The sequence below is a fragment of the Macrosteles quadrilineatus genome, unplaced genomic scaffold (genome assembly GCF_028750875.1).
Source record: "Macrosteles quadrilineatus isolate MER2022 unplaced genomic scaffold, UCM_ALF_1.0 Scaffold_2__2_contigs__length_208266976, whole genome shotgun sequence".
NCBI lineage: Eukaryota > Metazoa > Arthropoda > Insecta > Hemiptera > Cicadellidae > Macrosteles > Macrosteles quadrilineatus.
Genome location: NW_026542595.1, coordinates 147,127,325 through 147,150,338, shown reverse-complemented (window position 1 = coordinate 147,150,338; position 23,014 = coordinate 147,127,325). Strand labels below are relative to the sequence as shown.

The following is a 23,014-nucleotide window of genomic DNA, read 5'->3' as shown; positions in this document are numbered from 1 at the left end:
AAAGAAATTACAAAATTTCTTACAAGACCACAAACAAACTAGAAAGCATTTTGAACAAAAAGCCACAAATAAAAAATAAATACGAAACATGCGGGGTGTATAAAATAGCCTGCAACGACTGCCCAAAATTTTACATTGGACAGACTAGGAGGTCTTTCAAAACACGGTTCAATGAACACCTGCCTAAAAACAAAGTAACTCAAACTTCAAATTATGCTGAACATTTAATTAACACCAACCATAATTATTCTACAATAGATGAAAACCTACAAATTCTCCATAGATGCAACAACAGAAACAGAATAACAGCATTAGAAAATTTCGAAATTTACAAAGCAGCAAAATCCGTCAGCAACAACCTTTTAAATGATAAATTAAATACCCAGGCCAACGCATTGTTTGATACAATAATTAGAGTAAACCAGGAATCAGCTGATCGACACGTCACGTGACCTTGAACTGGACACTGCAATGCCAGTCGCCGCCGGCCCGACCAAACGCGTGCACGCACCGTGACTGTACAGAAATAAATGTAATGTGTTTTTCTACGTGTGTTCAGTGTTTTATGTTTTGAATTAATGACGAATCTGAGAAGAGGATAACCTGAGGATGTGGCAGTCGCCACGAAACATGTAGTATCTACCAACACTAAACGGATATTGTAAGGTAACAATAATAATTTAATTAACAGACATTCCAATATCATATAGTTGAAAACTTTTGGTAATTGGTGGGATTTTAATCTAGATCTCTAAAACAAAAGTCTTACGCCCTAACCGCTAAGAATAAATGCATAGTTTTCATGACTAACCATTCAAATATTATAAAAATTGAACGCTCCCATTTTTTACGAAACAAACCATAAAGGATACAAAGTTTACAACGAAAACTCAAAGCAGCTACTAAATTAACCAGGACGTTTAAAATTTAAACGCCCATCGTAATTAGGGGGTGTTTTGTAGGCCGCACCCAAAGTGGACAATAGTGTTAAAACAGCCTATCAACCGACAAAAAAGTCACACACTCAACAATAGCCCCTAATACAGCGAGGAGCGTGGCTGTCAGTTGTAAAGTCAATTTTGGCGACACGCGCCCAAGGTGTATCCCAGGGTCAATATTTTGACAAGCGCGTGCTGCGGTCATCACCCCTCTACAATTATATACCCCTAGTTAAGTGCTCTATTTGTTGTTAGACTACCCTGATTTGTTGACTGCGCTTCGGCTGAAAGATCTATTGACAGTGTAGCTTGCCGTCTTAATCTGTATCACGTGTTTTACATTTGTCGCTGGGGAGATGTGATGAAAAGAGAGGGAAATGAAAAATTGATTTTTTTAACTGTCTTTTTCTATTGGTTTGTCATGGTAAATGACGGTAGATTTTATGAAGAATAAAACATTGGTTCTTCAACTAAATATTTGTTTACAGTTATCATTTGTTTTTATTATTTTGTGGATTGATTAATTTGATATCCAACTGTAGATGTTAGATATTTGTAACTCTGCTGGTCTAAAAATCATAGAGCAGGACTCCTACACTGGAGATTGAAGGACTCCTTGTGACGCTCAGCGCCACTATTTTATATAGTGCCACACAACTAAATCGCTGGCCTTGCGATCGGCGCGCCTCCTTCGGTCTGCCGCTTGCCTTTTTTTCGAGAAACGTCAAGGAGCTACGAAATCGAGTTTTCCTCGGTCTTGTCTGTCGCCGGCCTCCGTCCCCTTCGTTGGATTTTCTGATTGTCCGTTTACTGAGATCGACATGCCTTCGTTTTATCAGGATGAGTCTATAATTAATTATTAAGTAGAGCTAAGACCAGGATGATAGGCTAGTTTAATTATTTAAGGGGAAGCCGGCAGGCTTTCGCCCCATTCGCAGAAATGTAAATTCCAAATTATATGATTACCTCGCTTAACGAGGTACCCATCAAATTTGAGTTCACAGTGAGGGTTCATTTTAAAATACAACATCTTTCTTGGACCTTCACATTTTTTGTTACCGACAAATTACCGGTTCCAATATTGATTGGCTCTGACTTTTTAACAAAAACTAAAGCAGTCATAAACATGGCTAATCACACAATCAGTTTTCCCTATGGTTCACCACAATCTTTACCGCTGATTTTCACCTCAGTCGCCGAACATCAAGATCACCCAGCAACTATGGGTGAAAATTTGACCGAATCGCAGCGTCAATCAGTCACACATTTGCTCTCTCAGTACCCCGAGACTATAACTAGTAAGCTTGGCCGCACCAACCTTTTGAAATATCACATTAGGGTAAAGGAGAATAAGGTCGTGCGCAACAAGCCTTATCAATACGCACCGCCCAAACTTCAGTTGATGCGACAGCACATTGACGACCTGTTGCAGAAGGGGGTGATCAGACCATCCTCTTCCCAATACGCCTCAGCTGCGTTTTAGTGCCTAAGAAGGGCGGAAAAACCCGCATGGTGGTAGATTATAGGAACCTCAATTCCATTTTGGAGTTGGATGCTACTCCAATGCCTACGATTGAAAGCGCTTTCCAACACTTGGGCCAAGCGCGATGGTTCACATTGCTAGATTTAAACTCTGCTTACAACCAGATTCCCCTTGCTGAAGAATCTAAGCCCTTCACATCTTTTGTCGTACCTTGGGCACAATATGAATTTAATTTCCTCCCTTTTGGACTTGCTTCAGGTAGCATGGTGCTCACCTCGCTTATAGACAAAATTTTTGGTGACATCAAATTTAAGTACATTTATAATTTCTTCGATGATTTGTGTATCTACAGCGATTCCACATTTGAGGATCACTTAGAAAAGGTTAGAACAGTCATTCAGAGGCTTTGTGAGGCTGGACTCACCGTAAATCCGGAGAAAATTACAGTAGCATCCAACAAAATCCAATTTCTCGGCCATGTTTTCAGCAACCACACCATCTCCATACACCCAGACAGAACCAGACCAATAGACGAATACCCCACCCCCAAAAACATAAAACAGTTGTCTCGTTTTTTGGGCATGACAGCATTTTACGCTCGATTCATTAAGGATTATGCTACCATCACCATGCCTCTCAACCAGTTAAAGAAGAAAGCAGTTCCCTTCATTTTCGGCCCTGACCAAATCGCAGCATTTGAAACATTAAAGCGAGCGCTAGTATCATCCACAATTCTCCGTATGCCGGATTTCTCAAAGGACTTTGTAGTCCATACCGACGCTAGCGGGTCAGCAATTGGAGCGGTTCTGTTACAATCACACAATGACCAGTTGTTTCCGGTCTCATACGCATCCCGAGCACTAAACAAACATGAGATCAATTATTCCACCTTGCAGCTAGAGTGCCTTGCAATAGTTTTTGCCTTGCAGAAATACCAACAATATCTGGAACACCGAGAGTTCGAGCTTCACTCGGACTGCTCAGCCCTCACCTGGCTTCTCAATCATCCCCGCCAGATGGGCAAGATAGGCCGTTGGATTTCCTTTATCAATTCATTTAAATTTAAAATCTATCATATTCGCGGAAAGGACAATGTCATTGCCGACTGCCTTTCTCGCCTTTTTGAGAACTCCGAGTCAACTGAAATAGAGCCCGCCACGCCGCAACCTACAGCCCTTTCCCTTTTCACACTTCCCGAGGTATTCAAGGACATTGCCAGTCACCAACTGGAAGATCCCGACCTCAGAAAGATAATCCGGTCCAATGAAAAACCCCCAAATTATTCAGTCGAGAACAATATTCTTTTGTACCGACAGCCAAACCAAACCAAACCAAGAGTGGTGGTCCCCACTAAGCTCTTTGACCTCCTTTTTCAATATTATCATCAGTCTCCCACTTCGGCCCACCTAGGCATCAGCAAAACCTTATCACGCATCGAACCTTTTTTCTGGTCACCCGACCTCAAGAACTACATTTCCAACAGGGTCAGAACATGCGTCAGTTGCCAGAGGTGCAAACAAGCCCCAAACACCAGGGTAGGAAAGCTCGCATCTGAAATTGTGACCAACCCATGGGAGAAAATTTTCATTGACCACATCGGTCCCCTCCCTCTTTCTCTCAATCGGAATAGATACATTCTTACCATAGTTGACTCCTTCTCAAAGTTTTGCCTCATGATCCCCGTTAGGAACACCAAGGCCGAAACCACAGCCAATGTTCTCAATAAACAGGTTATTTCTATTTTTGGACCACCCAAGTATTTAGTCTCGGACAACGTTTCACATTTTAAATCCGTCTCCGTAAGGAACCTTTGCATGGGTCTTGGAATCCAACACATCTACACCAGTCCATAGTATCCCAACCCCTCACATGCCGAGAGGGTCAACAAACAGATTAAAATTGCAATCCGGATTTTCCATCACCAGCATCAAAAGCACTGGGACCAGGACTTGCACTGGTTTCAGATAGCCTTTAATTCAGCTCAAATGTTTTCCCAAACAGGATAGCATGGCTGTCGTAACCCACATTCCTTCCTCATTTTTGCAGGGGGGGGTGGATCCCGATCTCTGTCGTATTTGGCTCAACCAATCACAAAAACATTCACATCCCCCCAAAAAAAAGGTGCCCAAGGTCCCAAGTCGAGCCGGACTGGTTTGGGGTTTTCTGTTTCACCCATCGATTTCTCGGCTTCCTTTTGAACCAAACCGGGAAAGGTATCTGAGGACCCAGAAATTATGATGCGGAGAAGCAACTCGAGCGACAACCTTCCTTTTTGAAACACTACACACCTCTACTTTCCTTCCCTAACCAAAAAAAAAAAAAAAAAAAAAAACCTTGAGGGGGGGTGGTTGTGACGCTCAGCGCCACTATTTTATATAGTGCCACACAACTAAATCGCTGGCCTTGCGATCGGCGCGCCTCCTTCGGTCTGCCGCTTGCCTTTTTTTCGAGAAACGTCAAGGAGCTACGAAATCGAGTTTTCCTCGGTCTTGTCTGTCGCCGGCCTCCGTCCCCTTCGTTGGATTTTCTGATTGTCCGTTTACTGAGATCGACATGCCTTCGTTTTATCAGGATGAGTCTATAATTAATTATTAAGTAGAGCTAAGACCAGGATGATAGGCTAGTTTAATTATTTAAGGGGAAGCCGGCAGGCTTTCGCCCCATTCGCAGAAATGTAAATTCCAAATTATATGATTACCTCGCTTAACGAGGTAATCATTCCTAGACATGCAAAAATCACCACGTTGAAGGCTTAAGTATCAATTCTTTCAGGAATCGCCTTATGAGTCCAAATTGATTCAGTAATGAGTTAGGGAGTGATATTTACCTGTTTTTTATTCATTACCATTTACACTATCTACCAGTTTAGTTTGGAAGGTTAGCTATAGTTCTTTTAAATAGTTAAAAATAAGTAATCAAAGCTGGCTTGGCCTGCTTCTGGTCTGGGTAAAGATTTCCGCCCTCTGGTTCCCCAACAACGTTTCCAATTTAATTGTCATTTCAAGATGGTAGTAGAGTACAGCACTTTCTTAATTGCAACATGTTAGGGTCCTCCAGGCCCTAACACCCACAACAGCCAATTACCAACACATTTCACTTAATTACAATCAATACATCATATCACCACAGAATCAATAATCAGTTTTCACACCATCAATCTCACCAAAGGGCCACATCCTACACTTGTGACTCCTACACTCCTACACGTTCAAATTGAATTGATCACAAATGGCTTCGAGATTTTGTAGTATAGAAGAAACAAGACTATCGGTGTTATGTAAACTAGGCGTACGCTCATTCTTCCCGTGTGGGGATGAAACCAAGATAGTGAATAAGGCTGAGCTGGTGAGGCAACCAGACTACACAGTAATAGTACAATGTGATATAATTGAGTAAAATGTATTACAATTATTTATCCAATTAAATAACTTCTTGATCAGCATTGTACGTGTTATTAATCGAATCTTCACCTATTGGGTCTGATGATGATTGGAGTGTCCAATCGAAATCGATCACCACTTACCATCTTTTTTGTATATTTACCGTCTTGTGAGTAACAGTATAAGCGTAAATATATGTTTTAAGTGTTATAAGACGTTTCTTTTATTTACTTTCCGTTATCCAATTACTAATGGAGAGACACATTTTAATTTAAAGAAGGTTTGTTTTTGGATTCTGGTGACCCTAATAAGAAAAGGTACTGCAGCCTTAGCCTAATTCCTACTGTAAAGTTATGAATTATTAATTACTTTTTTATAAAAAAAACCAAATGGACACGCCATCGTCTTACATTCTAATAATGTTCGTGAAACTAGTAAAGACAAAATACTTCTATTTTCTTTGATAAAATTCAGACTCTACCCAAATAGAAATACGTAAAAGGAAAATTTAAAATAAAAATCCACAAACCGCGTGTAATTTTGGTTACAAATGATAAAAGTAGCCTCCGAAACAGTGCTCACAACAAAGGGGAAATGTCACAAAAGACGCATTGTGACATTTACAAAAACACCGGCAGATGGACAGACTACGCTGTGGGGGAGTTATAATTTTGGGAGGGAGTTAAAGACAGACCGTCAAAGCGGCGCTCTAAAAGGGTGTTTGCAAGAGTGAATTAATATTTCAATGAAAACTCTTTAAAGATAAAACCCATTGATAAAACTGTCGCAAACTGGGGCAGGCTAATGGCAAGATCCTTTGATCGGCGGACAACGCTTCAGTGTATGTAGTTACTAATTTAATTTTACTTTGTACTCTCCACGAGTCATATTTTTGTAGCATTGAAACCTCTAAGAGAGTTACTTTATTGCGAGGAAGGGGTCAGGGTTTGTTTTGTATTATTTAGTTTCTTTGTTATTCTGTATTCGTCTTAAACATTTGTAATTTTAGTGTTTTTCAAATAAGGTATTGTATTCTAGGATATTTTGAGATAATATAATATCTTGAGTAGGTACGTTTTTTATTTGTTCAATATCTGTTAAGCCGTTGATGGTCATTAAATATTTCCTTTTGTGTGATGTATAACGATTGACGAAATATGCCTTCGGTTTAAATTATAAAAATGCCAGAATGAAAGCATCATTTAACAAACATAACGTTTTATTTGGTCATAATAGTTTTAAGTTGGTATATACAAATAGGGAATAGATAAACATTAAATGCCTACCCCTTTCCAAATAGAACCAACATACACTAAAACAGTCGCTAGCTCAACCTAAGGTAGGACATCTTTGAAGCACGTTCAATCGTTAAGAGGATTAAAAAAAATACAAACACGCTTTAAAACTCATCAATGAAGTTACCTTTTTGCACGCTTAAAAATATCGTAATAACTTTAAAATGTTCTCTTAGTCTAATCCAGCAGATCAATTTTCTTTGTAAGTAAACATATTGCATACATAAAGTACAACTTCAGAGTATTGAAGAATAAAAATAAGAAACAATGCCATGGATAATGATTTTAAATATAATTGAAATTACATATTTTCACTAAAAATTACTTGTATTATACAATAACTGTTTTAGTAACGGTAGTAAACTTTAAAATCTATTTAGACGAGGACAGTGTCTGTTACGAGGAATACAAAATAGGAAATGAAAATAATAAATCGGTCTGCCAAAATATTGAAGGTAAACGATCATATAACGACGTTAACCACATGGCTGCGTAGGTCCTGATATTAAATAAGGAAGGGACATCCAGGAAATTAAGGCCTCCCACATCCTTGCTAGGATCCCAGGTCGACCGACTGGATAAGGGTTGAGTTCCTTAGGGATAGTAAGGATAGAATCTGTCGCAAATAGAAAATGATTCCTTTAAACTAATTGAGTTTTAAGTTTATAGCTTTTTATATAAAAAACTTAGTTTACTTAGATTAATAATATTGTTTAGTTTAAGGATTGGGTAAGTTTTTTTTACATATATATAGAGCTATTTAAAATATTCCCTCAAATAAAATCGCAATAACAAACCAAATTGGTCAGTTGTGATTGCATTGTGTTTGTCATTATGTAGTTTAAAAATAACATATTTTTGGATTATAAAAACCACATGCAATTGTTGAAAACTTAAATTTATGATGGTAAACTTCGCCAGTCGTGTATTACTAATATCTTTGAATGCTAAAGGAACAAATTAACACATATTATGTGTATTATGTGTAAATGTATAAAAGCTTATATTAATAAGCTGCAATAGGTTCAGCGGGTAAATTTGTTCTTAGTGATAACACCGTTGAATGACCCCCTCTAAGGAAGTGCTAGTATCTAACTTCGATGTTTCTTATTAGGTATTCGTAATCTGCCATTTTATAGAGGAAATATTTTCGTGCTAGATGTTGCGTTTTTCCACATAACAAAGAACAACACGGTAACCAAGCAGTACACTCTGTTATTAGTTCATAAGCTATAAGTTCTTAAAATTAAGAAAAAAAACTGGCTGCAACTGTAATGAAGACAGTTAATTTCTCCTTACTGTCGTATATCAATAGTAGGCGGTGTTTGTGTGTTGCATAGAATGTAGGCAGGAGAAGTCTGTGGCCAAAGTAGACTAAACAAAAGAGATGGGTAGCAATTACCTAAATTTTCCTTTCATTTAGCAACCAATAATAGACAAGTGGCTGATTTTAGAACCATTACGTTAAATCAAATCAAACACCAAACGCAATTTCAAATTAGTAAAGCATAAAATAAATTTATATACGACCAGGAGACATTTTCTTATTTCAAATAACAAAACTGCGTAAAACCTCATGCACCCTACTCGATTTAGCTCCATTTACAGCCATTGTGCTTACCAGCTTACCTCTAAAGACATTTTCCGCACGAACGGCAAACGCAGTCATCATCTGTGCCGAGCCCCGGGTGCTGGCCCAGATGCGGGTGGATGCCTGTGGGGCGGACGCCCGGAGCGACGGCCCGCCGGGGAGTCCACGGTCCGCTGGGCTCCTAAGCGACAACCTGGGAGGACATTACTTCTAGTCGACGATCCTCTAGGCTCCATATGGCTCTTGATATCGACTAAATCAAAACATGTTTGGTGGATGAGTTACAAAATAATGTAATGAGGATTGGGAAAACGCTGCCTATACCCGAGGTTGCATATTTTAAACTCACCCTCTTAGATTTAAACTAGGAGAGCTCTCAATTCGCATCTGGTTAGGTGGATTCTGGATACCCTTCGGATTACTTCTTGGATGCATTCACTTTAGATAGTCTATGCTTCCACTGAGAAGCGTGTGTAAATTAGTCAATATTTGATTTTTAGTCAATTGATATCTATTAGGCTGTTAGTTACGTCTTATGAGCAAGTTTTATCCATGCACCGTCTTAGGTATGAGTATGTTTGTGCTAATGATACGTTGATCTAATTTCTTTTTCTATAACTTAAAGTTACCTTGAACAAATAGTAAGAGCTATTATTTGTGCCCCACAAATCTAGCAATCTTGCCCCAATGCTTATTACGAATAATAGCTACTGTATTACAAAATATTAAACTTTACTTAACACCTTTGCTATTACAAGCTATTAGTAAAACGCACAAAGTATATCAACCCTGAAATTATAGAGAAACGTCAAGAAATTCGACGAATTATAAATTATATTATAAAAATAGTCGAGAACGGAATAAATACAGGGTTATTACAAATGATGTTCCTGATTTTGATTATAAATATTACTGGGTTAATTTGTTTCAAGACTATTTTAGTTGGTACCATTGGAAAGAAAAAATCATAAAGTTTCATTTACATTGGTTTGGGTGCATATCAGCTGTTTGTCAAGTCAATTGTGTTAAGTGTTGTGTAATGGCTGAATTTGAAGGCAGGAAAGCTTTTTGCCAGTTGGAATATTACATTAACCAATCTGTTATTAGTGTGCAACGACACTTTGGAACCAGGTTTAACGATTATCCTCCTAGTAACCACTATATTGGCAAGTGACACTTAAAATTTAAGAGAAATTGCTGCATTTGAATGTTACTTGTAGTAGGGCTGAACTTAACAATGTGCTGCCTGAGATATGGAACGAGCTCGGTGGTCCAAATAATGACACACTCCTGAACTGGCCTACAAGATCTCCGGACATCACCCCCTGATTTTTTTCTTGTGGGGATACATCAAAGATAAGGCGTACACACCACCATTATCAGATAGCATACTTGAGATCCAGCAACGGATTACCAATGCTATCGAAACAATAGACCTAGACACACTTTTCAAAGTCTAGCAAGAGCTTGACTACATTATTGATATCTATCGTACCACAAGGGGTTCCCGTATCGAGCATTTACAGTTCTGTGTATCTGTGTCAAAACTTTTTGAGTTTTTCAAAAGTTGTTACCAATTTATTGCTTTGTATAACAAATAAAACTATATTTCATGTATGTATGAAATCATGAACATCATTTGTAATAACCCTGTATATAGTGTTGACGCAGTATACCTGTGATATTTTTAAGATCCAACCTTTATTCATTCCTTTCTAGAACTAATCTGTGGGCAACCATTAGCATAGAGGTTAGTTAGTTAGTGGATCATATTTAGTTCATTTCATCGTGTATATTTCAGTTTTCTCATTGATAAACAGCTATTGGCGAAACTACGCCTTCCTTTAGTACGCTACAATATAGCTACTGTAGTCAAGTTGCCTATGGAGGCGTAGAAGGCACCCGGCCTGGCCCTACATTGGTCACCGTCTCGTAGCAAAGATAAAAGATACCGTACTTTAATAATATTTAACTGTAAAACTCTCTTGATATATACTTAGAAGTCACCCAATTTTACTCTAGTGATAACATTTTAGATTGTTTTATAGACAATGGTTATAACGATTTCGGTGTTTATATGCTGTGTTTGTATAGGTAGATTATATTTTTTTCGATTTTGTAACTGTCTGTCTTTTCACTAATCAAAAACAAAAACGATTTCCGATATGCCATTTATCAATCTTGATTTATTCCCCACAGACCAACATAAGTTAGTAAAATGGTTGATATACAAAACTTTTAGTCAATTGTTTAGTTGAGTATGTGTTTACTGAAGTAGAACCTAGCTCATGTAAAAACTACAGTGATGAATAACAATAAAGATTGCAGTAGCTAAATTTGAAAGAATTAAAAAAAGCATATATTTGCCAACAATTAAGGTAGGTATCCAGTTTCCTAATTGCTATACAATAATTACTAACTTCTTGATCAGCATCGTACGTGTTATTAAATTACATGAAAAAACAAAAATATTTATGTCTAATAACACTTGCAATAATATATTTACATTTATAGTGTTGACTCACAAGATGGTAAATACATAGAAAAGTTGGTAAGTAGTGATCGATTTCGATTGGAGTGTCCAATCGAAATCGATCACTACTTACCAACTTTTCTATGTATTTACCATCTTGTGAGTCAACACTAATGTAAATATATTATTGCAAGTGTTATTAGACGTATATATTTTTTTTCAAATAATTACTACTAATATTTAAACTTATTTTAGTTTTTCTTTTTTAAATGCCCTTCAAGTTTACAAAATTCATACATTCCGTTCCAAGTATTTTAAAATCTAGGTTTAATTTTAAAAATTGTCCTGACATTTAACTTTAAACTGAACCCCACTTTTAACCCCCACCATAAGTAAAATACAGCTGTACAATGGATTAATAATATATATACAAGTTATAAATAAATATTCATTTCATATAAGCTTGCCTATTGAACCAAGAATCGTTAACTTAAAAAAAACATACAAAAAACTTAGAACTAGAATTGCTAGAACGTCGTTTAAATTGACTAAAATATCACTTTTTGATTTAAAAATTCTTAACTTTCAATGGTTTACAATACCATACGTACTCCTTTACACTTAAATTAAATGCTCGAATTTTAATATCAAATACACTCGATTGAATTTTAAAAGTTACTAATATTGCAACAACAAAAGTCAAGAATACAACGATCATAAATATATGTGGCAACAAATATTGTTCGGTAAAGAAAGAAAACTCCCCTAGACAAAATGGCGTATGAAACAATACGTGCAGACCACCACCTCAGAAGGAAATAGGGGATGCGACCCTTGGACTCTCGACCCTATCTACCCCTGATTGGACCGAAGGGCCTGATAACGACATTACCGTATAAGAATTAGAGGGGACACGAGGGGGGCCTGTCAATCATACCTCCCCTTTCTCAAATTTAAATCCCATTTCCCAGCATGCGTCATCCTACTAGCTCTCTCTTGCTTTTAGGGGGAATTTATTCAATTTTCTGACTCAGAGTGCATGATGCATTTGAGGGGTGCAAGGAAAACTTAGAGCATGTGGTTTTTGTAGTAAGCTAGTTTCACTATAATTTATATACACGTAGTACATTTAATCTTAAACGATTTACTTCATTTATTTACTTCTGGATTTATTGTCTTTTGAGACACATTATTAAGTTCATACTGGATTATTTACAATTTTTAAATCGGTTGTGGTACTTCGTTAGATGACGCACTTTATATAGTTCGAAGGTAGCCTGATTGATCTTGAAAGATCATTGGTGTTTTATTATTTAAACCTTAGCCCAGTTGTCCTTAATTTTGGGCTGGATGAGCTGATAGAATGGTTGCTGGTTACACCACTACACAGATTATCTAATTTTAGTAAACACAGAATATATTCAACTTATTTATTTATTTATTTATACGGTAAACACCATTTTTACAGTCAATGATACATGAGATTCAAGTTACAAGATAAATACTTCTAAACATATATAAGCCAGATACAGATTCATCTTAATTGCTAGACAATAGTAACATGCATAAATATTTTCAGAAAAATAACAATACCAGTAACCAAATCTAGATAACAATTGATAAATATTTTAATATAATAACAGTAACGAGCAAAAATATAAATATATTTGACAGACAAGACAAAAAAAAACCATGACAATTATAATAATAACGGTGACGTAAACTGAGTGAAAAAATGTTAACATTGCAATAAATATTTGTGAAAGTGTAACAAACAAACAAGGCAGCAAAATCCAGACAGTGACCTCAGGACACATTCTCATCGACCACATAACAATAACAGCTTAAACTAGGATATTTTTAATAGCTTTTAGTTTGCAGGTGAACATATCAACATGTTGGCATGCTTGATTTCCAAGTCTGTGGAGCCGTGGAATTGTACTGTGGAAGGCGTAGTTTGTAGAAAAGGAAGCTTTGTTGAAGAGTTGAATATGCCTGAAGTGTCGAGGGACGTGGAAATTAATTAGGCGAAGTATTTCTGGTGCATCAACTTCGCCGTTCAACAACTTCCAGAGGAAAGACAGGTCTGCAGATTGTCTAAACTTGTCTAACTTAAAAAAGAAATGATAATACTAAGTAAACAAAACTAGCTAAGAAATAAACTGAAAACAGAAACACAAACTTAACACCATAGAACCATCATAGAACTTGCAATGTAACTTAATGTAACAAAAGAGTTAATTAGCTTACCAGCTTACATATTTTTGAGATCGCTACAAGACCCGCCTAAAATTGAATTGATTCAATAAGAAAATAAAATGCATTATATCCTGAATACTTATCAAACTCAAAAAACTAAAAGATAAAAGATAAAATAAAAGACACTAAGAATTTATTTCCTAAAAAAAGAAACATTTTACAAAATAATACTACAACTTGAAAACTAACTGGCCAATTTATCTAGTTGTTTTGACTAGTGTACACAACACTTATCCTTATACTTACACAACTAGTGAATAGTGTATTCAGATTTGTTCTACTCATTATTACAAAACGCTAAACTCAGAGCACTGAAAACAGAATATAGCATTCAAAAAGCTTTTGTTTGATGTGTCTTATACTTACCTGTAGGTGAATTTATGTGTTATGAGGCAGTCCAATGTGATTTTCTTAAAGAGACTAATCATCATAGCCTTTTATAAATAAAAGTCAATATTTTCATCGTCATATAAACATGCGAAAAAGCTTAAAACAATAGTCATAATATTGTTAACCATCTTCATTCCGTGGTTTGTTCAATTCGGTCTAGTGAGAAAAAAACTTAAATCACGTTCAAGATCAAATCTGTGAACATCTCTTAAATACCATTTAATGAGCAAATCTCAAACAACACCGAATCCAAAGCCGAAAGGTGACAAAACCAAACACATGCACTTCCTGCAGGGGTGGCAGTCTGGCGGGTAAGATTACAATGGCATGTAAAGCCGATGATTAGGCCGAGGTTTATTTACCCCCTCGTCCCCCCCTCAACAGTCACAATGTGACAAATTGAGGGGCAGGTGATGACAGATGGCCAGGCCCTCCAAATGTGCGACCAAATTGAAACTCGCGCCGCCTGCGAGTGTACACCAGGGATAATCAGCTGGGGGATGTCCACTGACAAGTAAAGGGTGTGTAGGGTGTCTAAGGTGATGACCGATGTATCTACGGAGTACTAATGGTTAAGGGTTTGTAAAGTTGTATTTCAAGGGTTGCCTTCGGTGTTGTTTGTAGAAGTGTCTATACATGTGTTTCATAAATATCAGCTGGTGGTTAAGGGTTTGCAAAGTTATGTTTCAGGGTTGACTTCGGTAGCTATGTCTTCACAAGCTACTGACTGTTGTCAAAGTGTTTTCATAGTGTTATGAAACATTTTGTCTAAAGAGTACAGACAGTCTTCGGTGGCAACTAAAGGCTTGTCTACTGAACACTGGGTGATGTTTGAAACAGTTGGGGTTTTGTATATTTGTGTTTAGGGGTATTTTGGAGGGAGACTGGTGGCGTCAATGGTTAAGGGTTGCCTACTGAGATTTACAGTAGTCTTATGGTATGTTTAACGTTTAACGTTTAGATGTCCATAGTGGTTTATTATTTTATACTATAGTTGTTGATATCTAAGAAAATATACTAACTTGAAAAGTATAGATTTGGCCTAAGGAGGATACCTAAGGAGATGTTCACTATTATTTCTACCTTCATGTCTAATTGAAGGATGTCTACGGTGGTACTTAAAAGGGTGACTTCTAGTTGAAACCAAAACTATTGGAGAAGCCCGATATCATAAGAGATGTCTTGAGTGGTGCCTAGGAATACTTTTATTAGGGTAGTATCTATGACGGAGTCTCCTTTTTCATATTGTGATGATGTCTAAGACTGACTTTATAACTACATACGTGTAGTAATTATAAGTATTTACTGGCTGTTAGTTGGTATGCCGCGTGGTGCTAAGGAAATGTCTAAATCAGTTTCTACAAAACACCTTCGGTCACATATGCTGATGTAAAAAAACTGGCTTCCTTAAAACAATGCATGCAAGTTCAAACATTAAGAACTATACGTTCTCTAAAGAATAATATTCAGTAAGTTAAATACCATTACGCAATGTCAAGACAAAAGACCATACGTTATGTTAATATATTTCTAATCTTTGGACGGATTAGAAGGAAAAGCACAAAACCATTTACAATTTCAAATAATCATTACCATTAAGAGTGTTTACTTATTATTTAGATATATTCAGGCTCAATAGGAAATCAATGCATTTAAAAAATACAGGGTGATTTGTACTTAGTGTGACAAAATTTGTTTGGTGTAAGTACACAGTAAATGAAGTGTGATGATGCATATCAAATGTTCCAAGTATAACAATTAGTTTCCCAAAATATTATTTTATGTTTTTCAAAAATAACCATGTTTTAAACTTAATACAGCGATTTCTCAATTACCTGTATATGGATTTGAGTAGATAATGTAATTTTCTTGTTCTACATTAAATTTTGAACAAGAGTAATAAAAAATGACGGAGGATCAGTTGTAAAACTCCATTGTAAATAGATTCAAAGATAAAAATTAAGATGTTTGATAAAAATGTTAAAAACAATGGTCCATTGCATTTTTCACACCCTGTATACAAGAAAGTGTCGGAATATATTAAAAACTGCGCCATTTTATAAGCTTTCCAACGATATGCTACACTATTAAGGTTTATGTCTGCTTATGTACGCTTTAATGGTTTGAAGACTACAAAACATGGTGTCTTTAACATTTAAAACATAGAAAGTCGGCATGTATTAAACAAAAGTAGAATTTTTGATTCAGCTTGAACAGTAAAAACAGTAAAAAGTTCCCTGTTTTCTGGTATTCAAACCACTAAAACAAACAAAAAAATATCTAAACCTCAATAGTGTAGGAAAGCTTGTTTGGAAAGCTTATAAAATGGCGCAGTTTTTAACATATTCCGACACTTTCTTGTATACAGGGTGTGAAAAATGCAATAGACCATTGTTTTTAACATTTTTATCAAATATCTTAATTTTTATCTTTAAATCTATTTACAATGGGAATTTTACAACTGACCCTCCATCATTTTCCATTATTCTTGTTCAAAATTTAATGTTGAACACGAAAATGACATTATCTACTCAAATCCATATACAGGTAATTGAGAAATCGCTGTATTAAGTTTAGAAGCATGGTTATTTTTGAAAAACATAAAATAATTTTTTGGGACGCTAATTTTGAGACTTGGAACATTTGATATGCATCATCACACTTCATTTACTTTGTACTTACTTAAAAAAATTTTTGTCACACTGAGTACAAATCACCCTGTATATAGTTCAATCGTTTCTCTAGGACAGTGACGTAACCTATATACTTTGTGTAGCCTACGTAGGATCAGCTGAATATGAATTAATCTTTGTTCAACGAGGATTTATTCACAGTCTATTCTTATCAGTAGAACATTAGGTAAATCTATTTATGTTCCACTAATAAGTACAAACCAAATTAAATACATAATAAACCTTGTATAATAAATTCAATTACACGATTTGGAACGTCGATGAAAGAATGCAGATTTATTGTAGGATGGGGGAGAACGGAATTTGTTTGTACCGTGATACTGACTCAATCCAGCGGTTTTATTTTAGGACTTGTCACTCAGTTATATGGTAAAGTCGCGATTAACAAAAGTGGTACATAAAGCTACATATTGTATAAGGACTTGTATCTTTATAACTCCATGATAAGTTTATTTACACGTGTCTACTTTAATATTTTGTGCACATTACATACACTTTCACCACTTACCTAGTACGGTGTGGGTGTTCAAGATGACAACCTTCAAAGTCAATGTTTTCCACGGCGCTTTTTATTAGATTCCCTCCAATTTCTGCGGGACCTAAACGGTTTACGCTCAGCCTTGAGTCTTATGAGGAGTACAAGAAAAGTGCGAGGTGAAGTTGTTAATCGCTTGTTTATTATTAAATTATTTAAGATTAAAATTTTGAAACGAATTAACGACGTATCGTTTAATATTCAAGTTAAATATGTCGTGTAAATTTTCAAAGCTACGATTTATATTACAGATTTAGATATAAACTATTATTACTATGTATTAAGTAAATACATTAGCCATTTAAAACTTTTAACCGAGCTAGCGTTTTAACAGAAAATTATTTTCAATGCATGTGATAGCCTATTTAGAGACACAAATTAGTGTTTGCACTTTTAAATACCTATATAATAAAACACTAATATCGGTTTGAATGAAAACGTATGGAATGCATCCAATCGTACAATGACATCTGCCCAGCAATAATTAACCAATATAGCTAACTGTTTATTTTGAAAATTCAACTTAGTACTTAGTTTCAAACAATTAAACGAGATCTAAACTTGATGGGGTAAATCTTTTAAAAGTTCATGTTCATTATTTTTTTCAATTTAAGAAATTCACGAGGGTTACAGAAAGGTTTGAGCCCATAAATGAATTAAATCTTGAATTAATCTCAATGAATTAATGAATTAAATCTCAGAATCGCAGCACCATTAGACGCATAAAGAACTATACATTTCAAACTACTCAAAAACTATAGTGTTTCTTTTGAAGACAATATTACTTAACTAAAAATAATAGCATGGATTTCAAACGATTTTGTCCAGCATTTATTGTTTTTTAAATAACATGTTTAAGTTAAAATAATCTTAAATGCTTGCGAAACAAATTAATCAGTGTAGTAAGTAAATAAATAAATACTTTATTGTCTTGACAATATAAATGTTATCGACAGTAGAATTAGGCATGCTATTAAATAAAACTCTTAAATTTTGATGCATTTTTCATTGAAGTCTTCAATAGAGCAGATTGGATTTTCAGTAAGGATTTGTTTTAGTTTTCTTTTGTATTCTTTTAATTTTAAATTTTGAATATCAGTTGGTAGTTTGTTAAATAATTTTCTTCCGTTGTAATAAACATGTTTTTCATTAAACCTTGTTTGGTAGAAAGAAGAAGAAAATGTTTGTAATTTTCTCAAATCATAATTCTTCGCACATAATTCATAATGTTTCCAGAATTTCTCAAAATTGTCGTAAATATAAATTGAGTAAAAGGTCATAAATTGGTAATTTTTAAATAATTTTTTACAGGATTGGCGTGGTTTTAGTTTGAAAATAATTCTTAAAGCAGAGTTTTGCAATTTAAATATTTGTTTAGTTTTTGATGAAGTTGAGCCCCATATAGGTATTGCATATCTAATATTGGAAATAATTAGCGAATGATATACAGTGAATAATGCGTCTTCACTACAGAACATAGATTATCTTCTTAGTATTAAAATAATTTTGAAAGTTTTTTTACACAAGTGTTCAATATGTGAGTTGCTTTTGATATATAATAAGTCCTAGGAATTTGATTATTTTTACTTATTCTATATGTTGTTCATCAATTAAAATATTTAAGTTGAAATCTTTGTTTATTTTATCCCTGATTGAAAATTCCATAAATTTGGTTTTATTTACATTAATCTCTAAATGGTTTTCCATGAAGCATTGTGCTAGTTCATTTGCTTCTTCATAACATTTAATTTCGAATTCTTCTCTATATTGGCTGGATGTCAATAAGGTTGTGTCATCAGCAAATAATATTACTTCAGATAATTTTCTTGAATACGTCACATCATTTATGTATATTATGAATAAAATTGGGCCTAGTACAGAACCTTGTGGGACACCTGATTTGTTTCAAGTTTTTCTGAACTATAATATTTTACATTATTGTTATTATCAATAAATGGAATTTGGACTGACTGTTGCCTGTTACTAAGGTAAAATTCAAACCATAGTAGTGCAATTCCTCTTATTCCTATACAGTTTAATTTTGCTAAAAGTTTTTTATGACATTCCTATCGAAAGATTTTTTAAAATCCAAAAATAGTGCCATTACATTATTATTTCCATCAAGATGAAAGGTAATATATTTAATTACTTGAAATATAGCGTTTGTGGTTGATATTTCCTTTTAAAATCCAAATTGATTTGTGATAATATTTTATTTTATTTTATTTTTTTTTGAAATGATAAAAGTCTATTCAGAATTATTTTTTCAAATATTTTACCGAGTGAAGAAAGGATAGATAAAGTTCTGTAATTGCTGGTATTTTGAGCTTTAAAAATTGGTATAACTTTGGCAATTTTTAATAAGTGTGGAAACTTACCACTAGTTATGAACTGATTTATTATATACTCGTACGTCGCAGGAGTAGACAGTTCTGAAGAGCAAAATCTTAAAATTTTAGAAGAGATGTCATCAAAGCCATAAGAGGTAGAGGATTTCATATCGTTGATAGTTTTTATAACCTCTTCTTCATTTGTATTGCGTAAAAATATAGAATTATAATTTTATAAAGTTTCAATAGATGATTTATAAAGTTACTGCTCGTTGTGTACGATAAACTAAATATAGCTTTATCAAATTGTACAGGAAAAAATACAGAATATGATAATCCTTCCAAACAACTTTCAAATAATAAATGGAGAAAAACTGTCATATCAATTTCACTAGGAAAAAGGAATTAATACACAAAAAATGTATGCATGTACATTGTATTTACCTCTATGTAGTAAAAAATAATCCGATTATATATAAGACCTTATAACATTTAATAAGATATTAAGATATATAATTAAGGAATATTATTATTATTAAGGTATATTGAACCACCAAATATGGTACGATGGTTTTATAGATTTTAGTGGTAAAATTATACGTTAGTTTTTACGCATAAAATAACCTAGAGGAATATCTTATGAAATTACGACAAACTGCAGCTTTAGCCTTCAGGCATAAATTTAAACTATTGTTTTATCTTTTGGAAATAACTTGGAAGTATGGTTCGCATTTTAAAGTGGCCCGATAATATACATATTTTTGCATTAAGTAGTTTATAAGCTATGTTTCGTACTGACCTCTTCAACACTTTTGTTTCTTTCAATTTTTAATATTCAATGTAATATTTAACTCAAAATATTATTTTTATTATATATACAAACTTTGCATTCTAGGAATTAAAAGGCACGGTTTACTGAATTTAAAATAAAGTTAGGGCCTATATTACTGTGTGGTGCCATAAATTAATGTCCTATTTTAAAATAACTATACAAATCTAATAACACAGATCGAATTGATAACGTAGTTTAACTAAGCTCTACGACTGGTTCAGTAGTTTATAGTTTTTATGAATTAGAACACACTTATTTCTATCCAAATGAAATCAATCTTTATTGTTACAAAATCCAGCATTTTTATGGGTTATCCACTTCAATCATTCAACATGCGAGCAATTTTCAAACTATAAATAGCTTAAATCAAAGACAGTATTTTTTTACATCTAGGGAAGAATATCAAATGAGTATTGTTAATAAGAGTGTAATCAGCTTGAACAAAACTTTATAATATTTTATAAAAAAAATATTTATCTATTTATTTATAAAACTTAGATGTTAAGTTATGAATGATATAACTGTTTAAGACAAATATAATCAAACTTTAAACACAATATATTTTAATTTAATTTTTTGAATTCTACGGTAAGACTATTTTACTATAATTTATTTTTGTAAAAAAAATACAACCGACTTCAAACGCTCTAAAAAGAATGAAATAATTTCAATAAAGTAAACTTTTGTATTAGGCAAGCTCACGTATTTTAAGTCGGCGCGGCTCTATGATGATTTTTGATACAAAATTGAAAGAGGGTGTCCATATTGCAGGTGACTATCTATAACTAAAGGTGTTAATCTGCATGTCTTTTTCATAGTTATGCGTTAAGTGTTATTTTATTACCGTAATCAGAGATCGGCATTATAGTGGTATTAACGAGTATCTTTAAAAAGATTATAACGCATTTAAATGTATCTAACTTGGAAAAGTGACGTTTTAATTCTAAACTAGCTTCTTTTCCCTATCATAATATCAAACTAAATTATTTTCCTATTCATATAGAACATTTGTGTGTGTTATTTTCATAATGCATTTATTCTGAAGTAACCATAAAAAGTTCAGTATGTTTTTTATATATTTATGATATCCAGCTACAATTTATTGATTTTCAAAATACACACACAATATTTAATTTCAATCATATTTGCAGTTTGAGCCGCGCCGACTTGAAATACGTGAGCTTGCCTAATACAAAAGTTTACTTTATTGAAATTATTTCATTCTTTTTAGAGCGTTTGAAGTCGGTTGTATTTTTTTTACAAAAATAAATTATTTCATGATTTTTAGTGACAGTATAATGTTTTATGTATTAATTACTTGAGGTTTTTTGATAAGCAAAACTGTTTGAAACAATCAAAAGTTCCACAGAACAATCATTATTTTAAAACTGCTTGAGTCACCTGTTCAGGTTACATAATCAATGGGTATGAAAATAAACATTTTTAGATATTCCTTAAGAAAGAAAGAGTTGTCCATTACATTAGGCCTAATTAAAAACTAATTGTCTTTTCTAGATACATTGAAATGTCAGACATCATCGTTTCCTGCAATCGGTGTACTTCTACATTATAAAAAGAAATACAGTAACGTCTCAAGCCTTTTGGAACAATATGAAAGTTATTCCTCAGCCACCAGCACTAAAAAATCTCTCAAAAGTGGAAAATTGGTCGTTAACTCGTATAGTACCTTTTGAAAATATTATATGAAACACAATCTACACAATGGTACACAATGTGTTATGTGCACAATGTACACAATCTTTCATATAATATTTTCAAAAGGTACTATACGAGTTAACGACCAATTTTCCACTTTTGAGATATTTTTTAGGGCTGGTGGCTGAGGAATAACTTTCATATTGTTCCAAAAGGCTTGAGACGTTACTGTATTTCTTTTTATAATGTAGAAGTACACCGATTGCAGGAAACGATGATGTCTGACATTTCAATGTGATTGGTTCAGCTAAAAGTGGTGTAAGCCATTTAGGTGGTTTTGTTTGATCAAGATATAGCCTAGTCGAAATTGCAAATCATCTTCCTCTAGGACTTTCCGAAGCAGGCATAATAGTATTGATATGATATAGTAACTGGGTAGAGAATATCAATAAACATTCCGCATCTGCAAATGCATGTTTAGTAATTAAAATATTTAACACTTTTAAAACAATTGACGATTATGCACTGTCACACTTCTTAGGTCGTGTAAGGAATAATTGCATTTAATTTATATTTAGACCTGTTTTACGAATGCTTTGGTTTTCACAATACACCTTTATTTGTCAATATCATACAGCTATTCACTGAAACATATATATTTTTGTAAGTCAGAATATTCAATACTAATAAAAACAGAATTACTGTATACACAAATCAGGTCAAACGTTAAAATACATTTTTTATAGTAACCAAAACAAAATGCATTTTTCTCAATGTAATTCATTTAGGCTCCATGGCAAGAAGTAGTTTATTGATCAATATGAAGCAACTGTTTCATGAAGAATTGTCTGTAGCTTCATTTAAATGGTTTCAACTAACAGCTGTAGGAATGTTATTATGATTTATTGCCTTCTCTGCACAAATGTAAACAATCTGCACAAATGTAAACAAAATAAATGTTGAATATTTAAGGTTTTCAGAATTTTTCACCGAAACAAATATTATACTTAAACATAATATATAAGGTACCAAATAGAAACTCTCCTGGTTATTTTGGTGGTGGAACCACACTGATCGGTAAAAGAATCACAGAGAAATTGGTGAACATACATAGAAAAAAAAAAACATCGCCACAAACAAATTGAGAACCTCCTCCTTT

At 34.0% G+C, this 23,014-nt stretch overlaps 1 protein-coding gene across 1 annotated transcript in view; it reads right to left on the bottom strand.

The window, feature by feature from the left end:
• LOC128987901 (multiple coagulation factor deficiency protein 2 homolog) overlaps positions 1-8,831 on the bottom strand; it is a 36,937-nt gene extending 28,106 nt beyond the window's left edge. Inside the window, exon 1 of the mRNA XM_054408987.1 lies at positions 8,726-8,831. The gene's annotated coding sequence lies outside the window, so the exon portion shown is untranslated. The remainder of the gene's footprint in view (positions 1-8,725) is intronic.
• Between the last annotated feature and the right edge of the window lie 14,183 nt (positions 8,832-23,014).